The sequence below is a fragment of the Lemur catta genome, chromosome 2 (assembly GCF_020740605.2).
Source record: "Lemur catta isolate mLemCat1 chromosome 2, mLemCat1.pri, whole genome shotgun sequence".
Lineage (NCBI taxonomy): Eukaryota > Metazoa > Chordata > Mammalia > Primates > Lemuridae > Lemur > Lemur catta.
The window spans coordinates 75838419-75860506 of record NC_059129.1 but is presented as its reverse complement, the minus strand read 5'-3'; the positions used below and the strand labels follow the sequence as shown (position 1 = coordinate 75860506).

Sequence of the window (22088 nt, the reverse complement as noted above, 5' to 3'; positions counted from 1 at the left end):
GAGTGCATGTGCACCAATGATCAAATGGCCTACATTTCCAGAAGACAAAATATAAATATAGAGAGCAATTTAGGTCAGACACGAACAATTTTCATGACGAATAGGAGACAAAAAGAGGTTACAGAAACTTCATCTAAAGAGCTCTTTAAGATAAAGATAAAACAGTGAGTGACCTGTTTTGAGTGGTTTAGATTTGATTCTACTTTCAAATTTTGTATCAGGTATACCATTTTAATAATTTTAAATAATTCTTAGGTCTCCATTTTTTTTAACTCCTTCACAAGACACTACACGTTTTAATAATCAGTATACAAAAACTAAATTTTTAAAACATTCTGGTTACCAAGAGTTTCTTCAGTACTTGACAAAAAGCTTTACTTATATAGATTTAATATAAAAAAAGATAAATAATTGAAATCCAGATTGGAATTACCTGGGAACTTCTGAAACAGCACTGACATCTAGGTCCCATCCTCCAAGATCTGGGATTAAATGGGTCTAGGCTGTAGCACAGGCATCTTGACCCCAGAACTCTATTCTCTGACTTCAGATGGTAGCAAATGTGAATACTATTAATTTTGTGTTGATAGAATTATTTGGAAAGTCACCCCAAATTCTCATTTATATTGCAGAAAGGAGTTAGGGAAAGATTTCATACTGTCTTATATCTCGGGGAATTTTTAATTGTTCAAGTTCTATCTTTGTGTAGCTGATTTTTTTTTGCCTTCATATTTTATTTACAGAGAAATATATTTAGCATTTGGTATCCAAATACAGATACTGCAGCTCTGATGAGGAACTAGTATAAATAAATGTACTTTGAGTTAAAATACACATTCCATTCCTTTCCTTTTTGTTCATTAATCAACTCCTGGGCAATATATACATACTTCAGCAAAGGCCAGTAAAAGGGCCCTTCGCAGAATCCTTTCATAAAGAAAACTTCAGTAAGTAAAAGCACTGCTAACTTATATATGTGTCTTTATAAGTTTACATCTCCATATATTTCTTAGGAAAAGCCATCTATACTATCCTTGTCAACAACACTAAAAATTTTTTTTTTTTTTTTTTTTTGAGACAGAGTCTCACTCTTTTGCAGGGGCTAGAGTGCCATGGCATCACCCTAGCTCACAGCAACCTCAAACTCCTGGGCTTAAGCGATCCTTCTGCCTCAGCCTCCCGAGTAGCTGGGACTACAGGCATGCGCCACCATGCCCAGCTAATTTTTCTATATATATTTTTAGCTGTCCATATAATTTCTTTGTATTTTTAGTAGAGACGGGGTCTCGCTCTTGCTCAGGCTGGTCTTGAACTCCTGAGCTCAATCTGCCCGCCTCGGCCTCCCAGAGTGTTAGGATTACAGGCGTGAGGCAGCACACCCAGCCACACTAAAATTTTTACTTATATTGTTATCCATCAAGATTCAGCTAAATTGTCAATTTGACACCAAGAAATCAGGAAAGATTAATCAATTAAAAGACATCTAGCTTTCAATTATACAATATTAATATTCACCGGAAAATGTCTACAAAACTAAAGGTATAAAGTGGGGGAGGGATAGTTTAGAAGTTGAAATACTAAGTACGGAACAACAAATACTTAATATTAACAAATGAGAAAATTATTTCTGGCTATGTTCTCAAATCAATCTCCATACAGATCTCTTTATATATCTCCATGGCAATCTATTACAAAATAATTCATATATTTTACAGCAATAATTTGCTTCTAGCCTTTGCTTATTCCCAGATTTACTATTCCCTGAAAGTATAAAATTGGATTATTTACATCTGGGGGAAAACTCTCTCTTGTGAAATAATGAAAACTTCTTGTATTTAAATTCAGGTCCAAAATAGACCAGATTAATGACACCTCAGTACTCTAAAACAACAGGTAAAAAAAGTTACTTACGCATTTTGCAACAGATATGGCCATAAAAATGCTGAGAGCTGAGAGCTTCAGCTGCACATATACTAAAATTGGAACAATACGGAGAAAATTAGCAAGGCCCCTGTGGAAGAATGACATGCAAATTTGTGAAATGTTCCATTTTTCAAAAAAGTGCTGATAGTAAATTGTTTGGGGAAGAAAAAATATGATTTCTGTAGGAAATTCATTTTTTAAAAATGCAAGAAATTTCTATCAATTTAATTAAGGATGGAATTTGTAAATCATGTGTATTTAAGAACTATATACTATTTTAACTATTATAGTTTCTAAATTACATCAGTATAAATGTTTTCATTATCTCATTTATTCTTTGCATTTTCTATTCACAATTTAGAATGTAAAAGCTTCAGTGTCTCACTTAAAGATAGTAATGAAACACTCAAAAATGAGTCGAGGAAAACGACTCACTAGAAATACTGCAGCCAAAACAAATGTCTGTAAGGATGCTCCAGGCGGATCTAGCTCCTGTGGATAGGGGGGCCAAGAGCTTTTTATCAATACTATTTATTTTGAATTTTCAAATTATTCTTATGCCATTAGTGATGTATAGAAGGCAAAATGAATAGCAAACTTAGAGGAGAAGATAAGTGAGCCCAGAACCTAATCTAATATTTAAAATATTTTTACATTGTTTTAATATACATTGACTTTTCCAGAAATACAATTATCACATAAACTGAAAAAAGATTGTCCTTTATTTGGAACCATTTCAAAAGGTATTCATCATTCTGGAAAAACATCATGTTACAGAGCAATGTTAATAATGGTATTTGAATCAGCAATTATAATACCTATATATTAGTTTCATTTGCAGCCTCTGCATTCATGATTATTCCACATATGGATATTAGCATCTGATTACTTTATTCTGCCTTTGGTTAAAGGAGTACCTGAGCCATCACATACTGAAATATATAATATATTTAATTTAATTACTGTAATTAATAATTTAATAACCTTTTGTTAGGATACCATATTAATTTTTAAATTTGTATGTCTACGTATAATCTGTATATGTATATAAAATATACACACACATGTATCTGTGTGGGTTATAATATACTGTCTACTAATTTCATTTCAGTATGGTAAAGGTTATTACAAAATAAATGTATGAAAAGGAAGCAGCAGGTCTGACAGATTAGACAACTGGTCATGTACCAACAAAACAGAACAGGACCAAGGTCAAAAACTTGACATTTTAAAGGAAGAATGAAAAACAATAGAGAAAATGTAGACGGCAAGGTAGAAAGTATGTTGCAAGAGAATACTATGCCAAAGGAGAAAGAAGTCTCAACAAGGGGTTGTCAACATCATCAAATGGCTCAGAAGAGGCTAACAACTGAAAACAAGTCAATGGATTTGGAAACAGAAACGGTAATCTTTGAACAGGTTCAGTACAGCAGTTGAGGCAAAAATGATACCGCAGTGAGTAAAAGAATAAACAGAAAACATAGAAACAACTAATAGAGTCTTCTCTTTCCAGAAGTTTCAAGTCAGGAGCAACGAAATAAGGCAATGGCACAAAGAGGATGGCAGGATCAAAAGAAAGAGTTTTTGTTTGTTTCTTATTTTTGTTGTTTAGGCTATAAAAGACTTCTGAGAGGTTCATTCAAACTTACTGTAGATATCAAGTCCTGACTTCATTATATATGCCTAATTATAAGTTTTCAGAAATACTCTCTCCTACAAATGTTTATGGATAATGAAAATAAATGATATCTGGGATTTGATTCAAAAATCATCCATGGGGAGGGAGAATTACTATAAAGAAAAAGGTAAAACAAGATTAGCTATGAGCTGATAACTGGAATCTGGGTAATGGGTACATAGTGGCTCATATGCTCTTCTCTCCTTTTCTGAACATGCTTAAAACTTTTCACAATTAAATGATTTTAAAAATGAAACTCTCTCTAAAAACTGATCAATTATTTTTCTCTTTTTTGGGAGAGTGGGGAGAGACAGGGTCTTGCTCCATTGCAGGGGATAGAGTGTAGTGGCTCATAGTTCACTGCAACCTCAAACTCCTGTGGCCTCAAGTGATCCTCCAGCCGTGGCCTCCCCAAATGCTAGGATTACAGGCATAAGCCACTACACCTGGTCTATTTTTCACTTTTATATATAATCGTATGCTGCTCTCTTAAATGTCAAACTGATGACACATTTTATCAGGGTATATTTTGAGGCTTTTTAAGGCAATGACTATGCATTAAATGCCAAATTATCTCAATTTTTCACTTAATTGTCCATCTGACCACAGCAAGCAATTTTATATCAAGTGAATGAAAAAAAGAGGTGAAAAACATAGATGAAAGCTAATCGTAGAGTTCTGGGTAACAGAGTTCAAAAACCTTTACCCTTTATTTTATTTGACAGTATCCATATTATAGCACAAAAAGAAATACCTACTTTCTAGTCATAGCTTTATATGTATCTGAAATTACCTCTAAACTTTTTAACTGCACAATACTGACGGAAAAAAATGAACTCTAAGAGCCTTATGAATTATCTTTTAGTTCTGCCACTAATTTAGCTGAATAACCTCCATTAAGTCTCTTAACCTCTCTAAACATCAGTTTCCTCAACTTCTTAATAAGGAGTTGGAATTAAATTAACTCTGGGTTAACGTCCAGTTCTAACATTCTAGGCTTCTACATGTCTAGTCTACATGAAACCTGAACACATTTACAACTTGATAGAACAATTATCTAGATCAGCAGTTCTCTGCACCTGGGGGGACCCCTGGAGAACCCTGAGACCCTTTCAGAGAGTCAACAAGGTCACACTACTTTCATAATACTAAGACATATGCCTTTTTCACTGTGCTTTCATTTGCACTAAGGATGCAGAAACAATGACAAGTAAAACTTCTAGAGTGTTAGTTAGTATCAAAGCAGTGGCACCAAACCCTACCAGTTGCCAACTGTACTTAGAGTAACGAAAAATGCTATTTCATTCAAGAATGCCCTTAATGAAGCAGTAAAAATTATTAATGTTATTACGTCTTGCTCCTCAAATATACATCTTTTTTAATATTCTGTGTGATAAAATGGGAAGTACATATTAAACACTTCTACTGTTTAAAGGTAAATGGCTGCTTCATGGAAAATACGTGAATATTTTGAGTTGTGATCTTCAGAAACTGCTGGGGGTTTTTTTGTTGTTTTTTTCATAAAACACTATTTTTACTGGAAAGAACTGACAAATTATGGCTATTCAAACGTGGGTATTTGGCAGACTAATTTGGCAGAGGTTTTTTTGTTGTCTTTGGTTTGAGTGAGGCCTGTGTTACCTTCAAGGAAAGTAATTGACAATATTTGCTGGTAAGGATAAAATTTGAACTTTCAAGTGAAAAGCACTAAAGTTGAACTTAATATCTGCCACCATGAGTATAATGGCCTCTCAGTACTTTGTTTCTGATAAGATCAGAGTATGATTTTTAAATATTACATAAATTTGGAAGATCTGCCTAACTCAGTGGAACAATATGTTCCAAATGACAAATATATCACATTATAAAATCATGCATGGGTAAAAGATCCATTCAAAGCACAAACAGACCAGTGAATTGTAACATAACAGAGTACAAAAAGTTCACTGGTATCATTAAGATTCCTCGCTGGAACTTTAAGAAATTACCACTTGCTGAGTTTTGGTGAAGGATCAACAAAGAATACATATAATTATCTGAAATAGTTAAATAAATACTTCTCCCTTCCCCAACAACATATCTGTGTGAGGCCATGTTTTCTTCATACATAGTATTCCAACCAAAATAAAACACTGCAATAAATTGAATGAATAAGCAAATATGACAATCCAGTTATCTTCTATTGTTATACATTACAGAAATTTGCAATAATGTAAAATAGTATCATTCTTCTAATTTTTGTTTTGGAAATAGTTATTTTTCATAAAATGCTATTTCTGTTAATATGCATTTATTATTGATATTTTAAATCAATTAAATAACTTTTAAATTTCTAATACAGTAAATGTTGATAGAAATAACACACATAAACAAAATCTTTATGGAATTCTCAATAATTTTTAAGAGTTTAAAAGAGTCCTGAGCCCTGAGATCTACAGAAAACCTTACAAAGTCTCTTGTTAGGCACTTCATACCTTGTAGTCATTCACAATCTAATAAGAGTAAGAGAGAATGAGAAGATACACATATATTATGTAACCTGTGATGGACATTATAACACACATATAATTCCAAATAATAAATTTAGGAAGGCTACTTTGAAAGATTTAATTCAAGCAAGTCCTGAAAGATGAGTAGGATTGACTACAGGAAAGTACATTCCAGACCAAGGGTCTGTTTAAGCAGGAGTAAGGAGATAGGAAAATGGGGCTATGTCCAGGGAAAAGGTCAATGGGCTAGAGCATTGTAGAATGGTGGAGCTGTAGTAAAAAAATAGGCCACAATTAGGTTACGAAGAGTTTCACATCCCACAATAAGAGTTTGGATCCTAAGATGTATTAACGAAGGGCCACTAGGGATTCTTATCGAGCAAGAGAATAATGCAATAAGTTCTACTTTGAAATATAATTCTAATGACAATGCATGGGATGAGCTGTATGTTTGGGGTAAGGGTCAAATATAGGGAGACATATCTAGAAGGAAAAGTAACGAGGCCCGCACTAGGTGAGAGAGGGTGGAAAGGGAAGGAGGCCTCTCAGAGACAGAACACTGTTTGGCAACTAACAAACTGGCAAGTGAAGGGGGAACGGTGAATGAGGGTTTGGAGCTGAAACCCTCTAGAGTAATAGCATTGTCATATGGGAAACAGAAGAAGAAGAATAAGATGCAAGTTTCTGAAAGGATACAGATTTGATGGAAACTATGTGAAATTTTAAGATATCTACAGAGCATTAGTTTGGAAATGCTGGTCAAGATGACATGGAAAGAAACTTTGGAAAAATCTACATAAAGATGACAGTTGAACCATGAGCTGATACAATTACCGTAACTAAGAACAGAGGGAATAGAGCAAAAAACCAAGTATAGGATTTTCTCAAAGCATGAACATTAAAGGCATGGAGAGAGGAAAATGAACAGCAAAACAAAACAGGTAAAGACCTGAGAGGGCACAAGACCACAAAAGCCAAGGGGGGAACTAGTTGGTCAATAGCTGAAGAGGTTGGAAAAGAATAATGATCTAAATGAGGCCACTGGTTCTATTAATGAGGTTACAGAGTAGTCACTGTTAAGTGTTTAGGAACAGAACACAGATTACAAAGAATCTGGGATTAAGGCCTCATTAGCATGACATTGTAATAGGTACAGGATATGAATATTTTACCCAGGCCTACCTGAAAATACATTTTCTAAAACTGTTTCCAAAAACCGTTATGTTTTCAACTATAACAGTTTTTAAGTAAGTTATCTCTTTAAAATTTATCTTTTATTTTCAGAGAATTTATTTCAGAATCACATAAAACACTGATTTTTAATACTTAAACAGCAGAACACTAGCATTTACCTAATGAATTTTACAACCACAAAAAGAATAAAGAATTGTGCTACATGGTGAATCTCAACCTACTGCTTAAAAGAATATTATTCTTACCGTAGATAGCCTACTAAAGCACATTTTAGTGCAAATTTGACAAATGATATTTACTCAAGAAAAAAACTATTATACAATCCTTTTTTTATTAGTAATATGAACCACAATATGAGATCAAATTTCATTTTGGCACATTTATATCAGATGTGTATTTAGCTAGACCCATGTTTATACAAAAGTAATATGTGAAAAATCCATATTTTATCAGTACAATCTAGAAAACAAACATTTGTCTTGCAAAAAGATTCTTCTCTTTACAAAAGAAATCACTATTGGGATCCTCTATATAGGAAGCTTTCCAAGATACTAAAAAATTACAATTCATTATTTAATTTACACAAAACTTTATAGGAATACATTTGCTTAAAGCACATACATCAAATATGTAATTAAAACCCAGAGCTCTTAAGAGGTTTAAAAGAGCTCCGCATGTCCAGGAGTCTCCCCTCTCTGGCAGGGAAGCCTGGAGCCCTATATAGAGCAGGAATTTAGACTCAGGAGGAAACTGGGTACCACAGAGAAGCTGTCTCCCTTGGACTTGAAATTGGGCAACAGTCGCATGGGTGTTATGATTTTACCATACCTTGTGTAAATACATAAAGACAGAACAGATTAATCCTTAAGAGATTTTCAAAGTTCTGTGTCTTTAAAAGAGCACACTGGCCAGGCTCACGTCTGTCATCCCATCTACTCCAGAAGTTTGATTGAGCCCAGGAATTTGAGACCAGCCTAGGCAATATAGAGAGACCCGGTCTCTAAAAAAAAAAAAAAGGAAAGAAAGAAAGAAAGAGCACACAGAAAAAGGGGACTTAGAATCAAAATGGGACAGACTCTGGAGCCAGACCACCTGAAGGCATCTGTTGGCTCTGCCCCTCACCACTTTATCAGCTTGGACCTCAGCTCTCTCAGCTGTAACATGGCATACTAAGAATAGCCACCTCAGAGAGTCAACATGAGAATTAAACGAGAAAATGATTGCAAAACACTCAAAGTAGCATATCTCTGACCCTCAAGAACTGTTAGAACTGTACTGTTCTATGATGATTTTAGACCACTCATTCAATCCATCCTTAGAATATACTCCCACCTCCCAACCCATTGGATGTAAGCCTTTCACTGTTCAATCATGCTGACCTACAATATGCCATATACCTCACACATTCTGGACCAGTTCCAGAAGCACACCTTTAGTAACTAATAACCCAACTTCTGACACACTAACATCACTGTGTGCAGTCATCAAGCTATCTCCATTTTGGCTAATGATTCACAGAATCACTAAATTAAAATTTTGTTTATTAAATTTCAAATTTATGCTGCCTTCCTTTTTAAAAAAACAAACATTAGTAGAACACATCCCTATAGAATATACAATTCTGATCAAAATAATTTTTTCTGGTTTCTAAAACATCTGTGCTGACACTGGGTCAAATTCATTCACTTTCCACCCTCCTTTGCCCTTCTCCCACATCTGATAGAAAATCTTTCTTAAACTAACATAAACCTCCCCAATTAGCCATCTGAACACATGATGACTAGTTTTACACTTTACATCCATCTGTTTTCTCCATCATCTCAGTGGCCAACACAGCCATGGTTTGGTTTGAAATCTCAAGCACTAGCATAATAGATACATAAATCATTCTGTTCTTCTAATCTTTAAGACCAGCCATGATGAACAGGAAAAGCAGAGAAACTAATACATTCCTCTTCAAAACACACACATGTTCTTTGTTCTTCCCCTAAATATACTAAGACCAAAAGGATAACAGACAGCAAAATCATGCCCGCAAGCCAAAACACAGCTGGGTCATCTAATTTTAGAAAAAAAATAACAAGGAAGAGGAGAAAAGTTCTCTCTGGAATAACTCAATCCTCAAATCAGGGAAATTCAAAGAACAAAACATGGAAAAACCAACAGCCTCAATTCTTTCCTGCGGGAGACTAATTCTATCAGTGTCATATCAAAATAAACAATATGTATTTTAGAAGATCCCAGAAAAGTCTGAAATCACTCTGTTTTTCAAAAAAAAAAAAAAAGCAGCCCACTTACAGAGAAAATATCTAAATGTATGATTTCCAAGTACAGGTATTATTCAGTGGATTCCAAATCTGTTTCTTACTTTCACCATACTCTTTTTAAAAGAGACGAGCTGAAAAACATTTATTTTGTTAAAAAACTCAATTATAACATATACATCCAGAGGTATCCTTTATTTGTATGCTAAATTCTCATAGCCAGGTGTTTGCTACTTGATTAATTTGTCAATCAAGTCCAGGAAGTCCTGGACAAGATCCACTCTAGTTGCTTCTAAATCTGGGTAAGATCTTGTACTTCTTTTTCCCTGGAACTTCAAGAGATGAAAGAAAATACAAGACATAATCTAACTGTTTGGGGGGGAGTACTGCTTATATACCAGCATCCTTCATACCATCTCTTTAAGGAGAGAAACCCCTTTCTTTAGTAATCCTAAGGAATCTATCCAAAATAAAGAACATGAATTTTTGGCCAGAATTAAGATTAACTAGATAAAACTGGCATTAGCAAAAGATATCTAAATAACAGCAAACTACAACAGATTTATACAGAAATTTAATGTGTCTTCAAAAGAACTTGGGGAAGAAGAACAATTATTTCACAATAATCTTAATTCTATTAACCATTATTAACAACACTGTGTTCTGGTGTTTCTGCTATCAAAAAAGTCCAATGAATAGGAAGTATAAATTCCAGAAGATAAAGGACTTTTCTTGACAAAATTTTTTTAATTTAGTCATTAAAAGATTTTTAATGAAAAAACATTTATTCCATCAAAACAAGACTACTGAATGCAGAAAATTTCAGAAAACCTCATCAAGGTATAACAATACATTAATAAAAGTGTTTCAACAGACATAGATTATGTTTCTCATTGGATTATATGGATCATCAAAGTTCCTAAAAATTATAATTATTTGGTTAAATGAGAAAGTGAATAAACTATTTTCTAAAAGCATGTATAAGACAAGTAGTCCCAAGCATTCTATAGATGTATCACAATGCTAAAAGTTATTTAAAATGCACCAAGGAAATGCTACAAATTCCCAAAGGTTCTAATTAATGTCCTAGTTATTCTCCATTTGTTCCACTGTACCCTCAATCCCTTCTCTGCTGTGCTCTTGAGCTGGGAGGATGAGCTTGCAAAGATAATCACGTGGGCTTCCCAGCTGGGCTCTAGCAATGGAAGTCACAAAAGGCAGAGGGAGGAGAGGTCAGGGAACCTCCTCTCACTCCTCGCCTGCTTCAGAACCACAGCTCCCTGGAGCCCTCCTCCACAATGCCAGCCCTCTGCCCTGGTAATCTCTGCAGAATTAAGGACTTCTTGATATTGCTAGTCCCTGGGTGTTTTGCTACCCTTGTTTGTTCCCTAACTTCTGCAAACAGTCTCTTCAGTGGAACCATCAAGGATGAAATCTCTTTTCTTTGTCTGATACAACTAATGATACCAAGTCTGGTTATTTAACAGTACACCATCTAAAGAAATCCAATTAAAAACTTTTTTAAAGTTCTTAAAATCTACATAAGCATGTATTTTTATATCTTTGCTATTTGTATAACTGTTAAAAATTAAATATAACTCACTTCCAAATGAAGCTGGCTAAAAAGGTGAAACAGTCATTACAATTTAGTTTAGGTGTGAAATTTAACACAGCACTGTTATCTCAATATAAATGCTATAAGTCCCAAATAAGCTTAATAAAAAAAAAAGTCAAAGAGATTCTGGTAACTGATATTTCACTTCCTTCTACCATACACTGCCTGGTTAATCCAAGCAATTTGTTGTTATTCTTGTTGAAGCCTTCCCTAAGCACAGGATGCAGAAAAGATTTAAACCAATGGTTCTCAAATTTTGGTATACATGTAAATCAATAAGGAAGCTTATTAAAATACTAATGCCCAAGCCCCATCCAAAACTTCCTAACCTGTGTGTTTTTACTAGTTCCCCAGGTGATTCTGATACACACATAAATTTCACAACTACTTCAAAATGGACAACTTCAAAATTCTGCCCAGACCTCTAACATTGCTTTTTTTCCTTTTGAATGAAAATTCCACATTAAACATGTCAAAACACACACACACACACACACACACACACACACACACAGTAACAACAGTAATAATGTATACTGACCATGTACCAGGCAGTGTGATATGTGCTTTACACATGTTATTATCTAATTCAATCTTCACAAGAACCATACCAGATAGGTAATACTGTTGCCTCCATTTTACAAAAGAGAAAACTGAAACCCAGAGAAACTAAGTAATTTGACCAAGTTAGTGAGTGGGAAAACCAGGGCCTCGGGTCTGCCTAAACTCTAACCAATGAGCTCAAGAAAGCACTTACAGGTGCCTAAATGCAACTCAGGAGCCCCAGGGCTGTCACAGGAGGATTAAGCCTGAGGGCCAAGCAGTTAGCCAGGCAATACTGTCCCATCTTTCCCCACCCCTCCAACTCCCACACTGCACCCAACAAGATCTCTTGACTCTCCTCACCCATTCCTCCCTCACCAAGGCCTTCACCTCCATGATCTGCCACACTCACTGGTAGAATGGTAGAACATCAGAAGCCTATATATTATAAATAAGCTCTCTTTCCATGTTAGTTCCTACTATATGCTAAGTACTAGGAGAGATCCAAATTCTAGTACTACCAAGTGAGTATGAGCAAATTTAACATGTCTGTAGCTCAATTTCCTAATCCGTAAAATGAGAGTCACAACGCCAACCCTACTGAGGTGACAACAGTGATTAACTGAGCTAAAGTACATTAAGTACTTACTTGGCATAGTATCTGCCACTCAGCAAAAGTTCAATGAACAATAACTGCTATTAAAACTACACTTTGCCAACCTCTTCTCTTATAACACCAACCTATCAGTCCTAGTTCCCATATTTTTTGTTTGTTTTTGAGACAGGTCTCATTATTGTTGTTGCCCAGGCTGGCCTCAAACTCCTAGGATAAAGTGATCTTCCCAACTCAGCTTCCCAAGTTGCTCCGACTACAGGCACATGCCACCACACCCAAGTCAAAGTCTCATTTATTTTCTCTCAGCCTTGTTTCCTGAAACTGTGATAAATAATGGAACATACTTATATTTATCAGGAACAGGCTGGTAACAGCGCTGTAACCCAACAGACTGGGAGTCTCCAGCAGACAGAAGGCCAGGAGTGGAACATTTTAGAGCAAATAAGTCATTTAGTAGCCCTCAAATTGCACCATTTGACAACTGTCTATTTCTCAACTTTAGGGTCAGCCCTGTTGATTACATACTAGCACGAAGTCTATAATTAACTTAATTCAAAACAACAATAAAATGTTACTCAGGACAGGGACTTGGTCTTAATTTAATCAGTGTATTCCCAGCACTTACGTAACAGGGCCTGGTCCATGGTAGACACTCAGATATGTTGTTTTTTTTTTTTTTTTTTAGACGGAGTCTCACTGTTGCCCTGGCTAGAGTGCCGTGGCATCAGCCTAGCTCACAGCAACCTCAAAGTCCCAGGCTCAAGCAATCCTCCTGCCTCAGCCTCCGGAGTAACTGGGAATACAGGCATGTGCCACCATGCCCGGCTAATTTTTTTCTATATATTTTTAATTGTCCAGCTAACTTCTTTCTGTTTTTTTTTAGTAGAGACGGGGTCTCGCTCTTGCTCAGGCTGGTCTCAAACTCCTGAGCTCAAACGATCCCGGCTGCCTCGGCCTCCCAAGTGCTAGGATTACAGGCATGAGCCACTGCGCCCGGCCTCAAATATGTTTTCAATGAATGAAGGCATACAGGAATCGACACAGACACACCTTAGGACTTTAGTGAATCATTACAAAGGCAGGCATAATTACTGAATAAATACCAATGCACCAAGTAATAAAAGTTATTTTCAAAATTCCCCTGGAACATTTTTCTTCTTCCTTTTTTTAACTGATTGTTGATTTTCTTTAAAAACTCCCTAACTACAAAAGCTAATTACCAACCTCAGTCCATTAATCTATTAAAAATGTTAATAGAACCATAATGGTACATCATGTTCACCTTCTACCTTCCATTGAAAAAAAATAAACCCTGTAATAATGTAACAATCATCACTTTAGTCAGCCTGAGTTTTCAGAATTTCCTGAACTACCTGAATTAAAGCGGTAAAATGAAATTAAGTCACTACTAAGAGACTAAACCTAACATCTAGGAGGGACATAAGTATTAGGGGGCAAGGGGAGAACCTACCACTTTGGGAATACACAGAGTTTCCATTTTCAGTGATGCTTCTAAGTGGTCATATGACCTGAACAAGTTACCTAATTTTAAGTAATTTTAACCTGTTTGAGTCTCCGTTGTCTCATCTGCAGAATAGGAATAAATTTACTTTATCTTCTTCATTGAGTTGTTTTAAGGCCCAAATGCATATAAGATGGTTTCCAAAACAATAAAACGCCATACAAATACAAAGTATTAACTTTTGACATGAACATCTTTGTATTTTAAATGGATGTTTCCATTTATCTTTTTATATCTCTGCCACTCTTTCTATTTCCTAGATCCAAAGATCTGCCAGGACAAGGAGGAACCAGTTCACACCTATAGTCACATCTCAAACACAGTGGGCCCTCAGCAAATATTTGTTGGGAAAGATGCTCATCTATAAATAGTAGAAATCAAAAAATTCTGCTACATGAAATATCTTACCTTGTAAAAGGTTAGTCAGCAAGTTACTTTCAAGTAAAATAACGAGTGACCTAACATACACAAAAGATGCCCGGGTTTTTGTCCGGAGTTTCCTTTGTGCACATTACTCAGCATGAACATTAATATTCACCCTTTGGAAACGTACACTGAAGGAATGTGCTTCAGTGTTTTGGTTTCACTTGAGACATGCTTTCTGCATAAAAAATTATTTCCTCTCTCTTTGACAACAGCAAGATTTCTAAAGATGCCAGATTTGTTCTCTAGGTTTTACTTTCTACTCACAGGGAAAACTTTGGTGGACATATGGTCATTTCTCAAACTATTATATCATTCTTATACTAATCAATAAGAAAAAAAATATTTTTGAAATCTATAAATAGATATTCTAATATTTTCATTTTAATTTCAGAATATTATGGGCGTACAAATGTTTTGGTTACATGGATTGATTTTGTACTGCTTGAGACAAAGTTATAAGTGTGCCCATCACCGAGATACTGTCCATTGTACCCCTTGATTTCACCCATCCCCTCCTCCCTACTCCCACTTACTTGATTTCCATAGAGTTTTACCTCCATCTATGCACAAGTGCTGTTTGGCTAGTTCCAATTTAATAGTGAGTACATGTGGTGTTTGTGTTTCCATTCTTGTGATACTGCACTTAAAAGAATGGTGTCAGGTTCCATCCAGATTGTAACAAAAGGCATTAATTCATTTTTTATGGCTGAGTAGAACTCCATGGTATATATATACACCACATTTTATTAATCTACTCATGAGCTGATGGACATTTGAGTTGATTCCACATCTTTGCAATTATGAATTGTGCTGCAATAAACATTCCAGTGCAAGTGTCTTTTTGATAAAACGACTTTTTTTTCCTTTGGGTAAATACCCAGTAGGGGGATTCCTGGATCAGATAGGTGTACTTTTAGTTCTTTGAGGAATCTCCATACTGTTTTCCATAGAAGTTGTACTAGTTTGCAGTCCCATCAACAGTGTATAAGTGTTCCTTCCTTTCCACATCCACGCCAGCATCTGTTGTTCTGGGACTTTTTGATAAAAGCCATGCTCACTGGAGTTAGGTGATATCTCATTATGGTTTTGATTTGCATTTCCCTGATGATTAGTGACATTGAGCATTTTTTCATATGTTTATTGGCCATTAATCTATTTTCTTTCGAAAAGCTTCTGTTCATGTCTTTTGCCCACTTTTTAATGGGGTTGTTTGATTTTTTCTTGCTGATTTGCTTGAGTTCTTTGTAGATTCTTCTGGCTATTAGCCCTTTATCGGATGTATAGCATGTGAGTATTTTCTCCTATTCTGTAGGATGTCAATTTGCTCTATTGGTTGTTTCCTTGGCTATACAGAAGCTTCTTAATTTAATCAAATCCCATTTATTTATTTATTTTTGTTGTTTCTGTGATTGCCATTGGTGTCTTCTTCATAAATTCTTTGCCTAGGCTGATATCTAGAAGAGTTTTTCTAACATTTTCTTCTAGAATTCTATGGTTTCATGTCTTAGGTTTAAGTCAGTTATGTATCTTGAATTAATTTTAGTGAATGGTGAGAAATATGGATCCTGTTTCAATCTTCTACATGTGGCTATCCAATTTTCCCAGCACCATTTATTAAGGATTCTTTCCCCCCTAATACTTATATTTTAATTATTACCAGTCCACTAAAATCCGTCAAATTTTTTCTTAGCTTAGATTGCAGTGAGCTATGATCTCACCACTGCACTCCAGCCTTGGTGACAGAGTGAAACCCTCTCTCTCAAAAATATATATAAATAAATAAAATTTTTTAAAAAGACAAAATAAAATGCAAAAGATCTTGGTTCCTCTGAATATCAGATAATGCCTCAAAAATAGAATTTAAGCTTATTTAACCACAGTTCTTGATGTATGTGTCATAGATCATCCACTAATAATACATATTAGGATATCTTTTATATCCTAATCCTAATTTATATGAATATACTTGAGATACAAAATTCCTAATAGTTCAAACCAAATAAAGAAACCACCTGTAAAGGTAGCCACCCCAACTCAAGCTTCCTACCTTTTTTCTGCTCATTTACCCAACTACATTCCACTGCTGAAATGTATAATTCCTAGTTTGTTACAAAAATGGACTTAATGTGCTCATTTTTTTCCTTTATGTCCATCTATTACAATTCAAGAGATATTCCTGAGATAAAAACAGGCCATAAAAAAGATTTGTCCTAACAGGACATAGATGACAAGTTTTCCCCCAAGATTACATAGTTAATTACGTAATATTTAAAAGATAACTACTGCATTTACGTGTAACAATCTATCCCATTAGAGAAATCAAGAATATTATACTATTCATTTTAGCTATAATGAAAGCCAGTGCTAGATTACAGCCTACAGCTAATTCCTATAAACCTATCAAAATAAAAAGTACACAATATGTATAACACTCTGGAACTACACCAGAAATGATAAAGCAGTACCATGTCACTGTTCAAGGCTGTCAACTTGAGAATGAAGACACAAACACCGAGTTCTAAATTAGTTCCAGAACCACATTCACAGCCTATCACATCTAGTCCTGAATGTCTTTTTTAAACCTTGAGTTACATTCTTTAACATAATAATACCAGTTCTGCAGGTTTATTTGAAGTCCACCAAGTGAAATGAAATCAAGGCTACTTGTTCTGGTGGAAAGGATAGTAGCTTCTTGGAAGAAGACTCAGGTGTGAATCCAGACTTTGCCCCTCTGGAGCTACGTGACCTAGAGCAAGTATTTAATTCTCTAAGCCTAAATTCCCTCATTTGCAAAAGGACAAGTCCTCTAACCTGGAAAATTATTTTGTAGATCAAACCCCTCAGTATGTGTTCCATCCAATTATGGCAGATGACTAGTAAATGAGCAACAATCTTACAATACTAAAGGGCCGGTTGACAAATTACTATGAAGTGCCACATTATGAAGATCACAATTAAATTACGAGATTTCTTAAAAGTGTAATACTTTTATTAATCTCTTATTTTTCAATAAGATACTTTAACATATAGAAATGAAAAATTCAGAGGTTAGAAAATGTTTTAAAACTGACATTTCACATATCAAAGATGGAGCCTCAACTATAAACAGAAAGTTAAAATTGGTTAATTTTTAACAAAATGTTTGAGTGCTTATATCTATTCAAATCTCACACGAAAATTTGTAAAACTTTCTAAAGAAAGCCGCATTTTGGAACTCAGATACAGCCCAGTTGTCTAAACAATGGGCTACATGATACACCACAGACTCCAGGCAAAGTAACAACAGGATGAGAAAAGAGCCTTCAGCCTCTCTCAGATTTCCTGGCCACTGTTATTTTAAAATTCGGTCACATAAACATAAACAGGGAAAAAAATCCATTTCAGATAAACCCCATGGGTTTACGATTTATGATCTTTGTTTTTAACACCGTGCACTAACTTACATTAAATACTGTAACTGTTCATTACATTTTTCTTGCTCATGTTTCTAGGCGCTAAAAAGAATATATATGTGTAATATATATAGTTTTCTATATTACATAGTTTTTAATCATGATAATCTTTTCTTAAAGTCATTCGCATCTCTGTTATTGCCTTTTTTTTCTATTTCTTTATTTTTTTTCTTTTCTCTTGCAGTTAATGTTGACTGAATCTGTTATTGCCTTTTATAATTAGTTTTTGAAAACAAAATGTAACTTAAAAAGCTGAGAGAATAATAAGTAGTATGTCGCACACAAAAATTACAAATGCAATGGGCACATGTGCATTAAGACTAAAATGACTTCTGCTTACCACTGTACATGTAATTTCTGCACAGCTTAAAATACTCCAAATGAGCTGGATATTTAAAAGTCAATGAGCTATTCTAAACGGCTGCATTGTTTCAAGCTGTGGCTACAGCCCACTTTGTAACATTTGTGGCTGTTCCTAGCTCAAAGGTAATTTTTTCACTAAACATTTTCCAGTTGGAAAACTACAACCCAAGACATCTATGAAGTTCAGTTAATTTGTACAGAAAGGCTGTTTGGCTGCCAACCTTTGTACCATGACCACTACCAGTGCAAGTTCAAGATTCACATTTTATGGTGTGAAAATAGTTCCGGCTAAACCTTAAGAATATTTTTAAAACTCTCAAACTGATTATATCTAGATATGTTGCATCTACATCACCAGACCGCAACAGCAAATGAAACTTTTATTTAGCCCATACAGTAGTCTATTAAAGTCGGGGCAGCGGTTCCCCACCAATATCTGTAGATTAGGTTTTAAGCATCCCTCCACCACACACTTTATGCCACAAAAAATGTAATGCGTTTTTGAAACTGTGTGGAAGTACTTCTGAGACACATGTCCTAATAATAGCCCTATCAAATTATTTGCTACTTAAAATAAAATCCCAGAGGTTGAGCATTCTAATCACTTTTAAGGAGTTTTGGAAATAAATATAGTAAGTTCTTGTTCAGTTGCATATCCGTAAATTAACATACTCAAAGCAGCGGACCAACTAGAGACTAAAAAATAAAGCTCTAGAAAGTCCCAATCTGGTCTCCTACATGATTGGACTATTAATGGTATCATTTGATCTTCACATCTCAGAACAAACTGGACTCTTCTTGCACTGAATTTTAAGCATGTTTGCAAGAGAGAAAATAAAACTATCACGGAATATCTGAGTTGGGCACCTGAATGCTTCCACCTGGGAGCCAGAGAAGAAACACAAAAGTATCTCGGTGACGATACCCCCTGGCAGGGGACTCTCATTGTCCTTCTGCGGGAAAGAGAACCAGCCCGGCCCCGCCGCCGCCCGGGGCCCGCTCGTCACCGGCTTCTCCCACCGCGTCTCCGCGAAGCGAGCCGAGCCGTCGGCCCCGGGCGGCCGCGGGAGGCCCGACGCAGGGCCGAGCCGGGGACACACGCAGGGGCTCGGGGCACTCACCGGTGCGGGAGTGAAGACAGGTGCGCGGCGGCGGGGCTACCTGTCGCCGGTGAGGCTGGACGGACGGCTGAGAAATGAGGGTGAGGGAAGCGGGCGACGACGCGGACGGGCACTCGGACCGGCCGGCGACGGCCACCCGGCTGCTTCTAGCTTCCTGCTCGGACAGATCCCGGGTCCGTCTCCGCCCGCCGCCCGGCGTCCCGCCGAGTCCCCGGCCCCGCCGCGCGCACGTCACGGCTACGGAGCGCCCGAGGGGGCGGGGGCGCCGCGGGCCGGGCGGGCAGGGCGGGCGCGCGCGGGCGCGGGCGCGGGGGCGCGCTCCGAGCCGGGGCTCTCGGCGCCCGGGGCCGCCCCGCCCCTCCGCCAGCCCGGCCGGGGGTGCGGAGCCGCGGGGGCGGGGTGCGCGCTGGGTGGCGCTGGGGAAGCTGCTGCTGGTCCGGCCGGGAGTTCTTGTTCCTCCCACCGCAAAACTGCCTCTTGCGCCGTGGTTTTGCGAAGCAGGTCCTCTCCGCCCGGACGCCGTGGCGGTGCAGTCCAGAATCGGTGCAAGGGGCAGAAAGTTGCCCGGAGAGCGAGCGAGGAGCTCGGGGCGCCGCGGGGCGCGCGGCTCTGCGCCCTGGGCCGGCGGGACTGCGCGCCGCGTGCGGACCCGGGGACCGGGAGCCCGCGCCGGGACGCGAGCGAGGCTGCGTGGCGGCTGAGGGAAAAAGCACTGCGAACTCGGCTCCGGTGCGGGCCGGCCTGGGCCGGGCTCCACGTGGGGACTAACCCTGCTGCGCAGCTACCTCGCCGTCCCGCCTTTGGAGGGGGGGCTGGCGTGGAAGTTCTGCACCGCCTTGCTTTCCTTCCCTTCCCACCGCCGCCGCCGCGTTTGCTTTTCAGGGCCCGTCTTATCGGTCGTTTAAATTTTACGGGTGTTTAAAGTGACATCTGTGAGTCATCTTTTAAAATTAAAAATGAAGTACCTGTTCCAATTTGAATTATATGATGAAAAGCATGTTGTTTGAAGACAATGAAATAACTGACTAATGCTAAATGTCTCCGCTGAAAAAAGCTAGGGTACTGACCCATGAGAATTGCACCTTTTTAAGTAACATTTATAAGTAGCAACTCGGAAATGTCCAGAAATCTAGAAGATTCTGAAGAGACAAGTTTCAGATATTCAGAGGCGGCACAGTTCTCTTGGTGAAAGGACTGAGTTCTGATAAGATAGTTTAGCATTCAACTAAAACAATAAAATATAAAGAATAAGATAGGGAAGTAAAAAAGAGGAAGCGAAACCAAGACAGGAAATAATTTACAGCAATCTCAGAAGTTTAATTCCAGATTGCCAGAAGGTAAGTCTTAAGTATATAAAACTAAATTTCAAAATGGATTGAAAGAAAGGAGAAGTTGAAGATCGCTGTTTCAGTTCAGTGCTTTGACTTAATTTGGGGTTTAATATTAAAAGCATTTAGGCAAACCAATAGAAGCCAATATATTAAGTTTTTTGTGGCTAATGACTCGTGATTTTTTCTGTTTCTTTTTGTCCCCCACTTCCAATCCATTACTGGTCCCTTTGCTTCTAGCTCCATAACATATGTCTAGTGTATCCAGTTCCTCTTTATAGCCACTGTCATTATCTTGTTTTAGGCCACCATCTTCGAGGCTTGCATACTACCTTAGTTATCTAACCAGTTTCCCAGGCTGTAATCTTGTCCCCTTCTAATCCAGTCTCTAGGATGTCACCAGTTCATCTTTTATAAAATAAAATCTGATTATCTGGTCCTCTGTTTAAACTCCTATAATGGCATTCCACCACTTGTGGTATAAAGTTCAAATCCCTCAAGGTGCCTTGTAAGATCCTTCTTGATTGAGCCACCAGTCACAAACTGGCTGTTTAGGTTTGCCTAGCAAAATGGAGATTTGTTTTTTCTTTTAATTGAATTTGAATACCTTTTCATTGGTTATGAGGGCCCCAATTCACTGTGCTACACCCCACAAAGCTGTCTTGAACGACGTTTGTTCACACTGTTACCTGACTGCCTTTGGAATTACTTGCATTTTGGACCACTGTCCTAGCCCTGCTTACCCATCCAATCTCATTTCTACCCACTGTCCTTCTCCATTTCTTTTACTTTACATTCAAGCCATTCTAAAGTACTTGTGTGTCCCATAACAGACAGCTATGTTATTTTGTTATTTATTACATTGGAGCATTGCCAAGCTAAATCTAATTCATTCTGCAGAACAAAGCGTATTTGTCCCTTCCAAGAAGCTTTTCCTAAACCCCCTTGGTACAAATCCTAGGTGCACTTTGGTGCTCTTTCCTATCTTTCGATTAACACTAATTGCACATATCTCTTCCAACCCATATTTCACTGTTGCTGCTTAAGTTTACTTACAAGTATTGCCCAACTGGAGTGTAAAGCTCCTTGAAGGCAGAGTAGTGGACTTCTCTTTCTGTCCCTAGTGCCAAGCACAGTGATTTTCACATGGTAGGCACTCATTAAACAGTGCCTACTATTAGTATTACTGTTGAATAAATGGGACAGATGAATGAACAAATGGCAAGAGAGGTTTTTTTTTAACATGACCAGAGATCTGAGAAATGGCAAGAGAGTTGACAATTCTAAGAAATTGCATGTACTGTCATTAAGCATGTGGATACAACTCTTGTTGCCAAAACTCATCTTAACAATTTATTCCATATTTATACAGTCACGTATCACTTAACAACAGGAATACATTCTGAGAAATTCGTCATTAGGCCATTCGTCATGGAGTATACTTGGACAAATTTAGTATAGCCTACTACAGAACTAGGCTATGTGGTATATATAGGCTATATAGGATAGCCTATCACTCCTAGGCAACAAACCCATACAATGTCTTACTATACT

The 22088-nt window shown here is 37.3% G+C and overlaps 1 protein-coding gene and 1 non-coding gene across 2 annotated transcripts in view; one reads left to right on the top strand and one right to left on the bottom strand.

Moving 5' to 3' along the window:
- Positions 1 to 19290, bottom strand: part of MYO6 (myosin VI) — a 134265-nt gene extending 114975 nt beyond the window's left edge. The window contains exon 1 of the mRNA XM_045543913.1: positions 19207 to 19290. The gene's annotated coding sequence lies outside the window, so the exon portion shown is untranslated. The remainder of the gene's footprint in view (positions 1 to 19206) is intronic.
- Positions 1952 to 2056, top strand: LOC123633676. Its single transcript, XR_006733702.1, has one exon. It is a non-coding gene; the product is annotated as a U6 spliceosomal RNA (small nuclear RNA).
- Positions 19291 to 22088: the final 2798 nt, after the last annotated feature.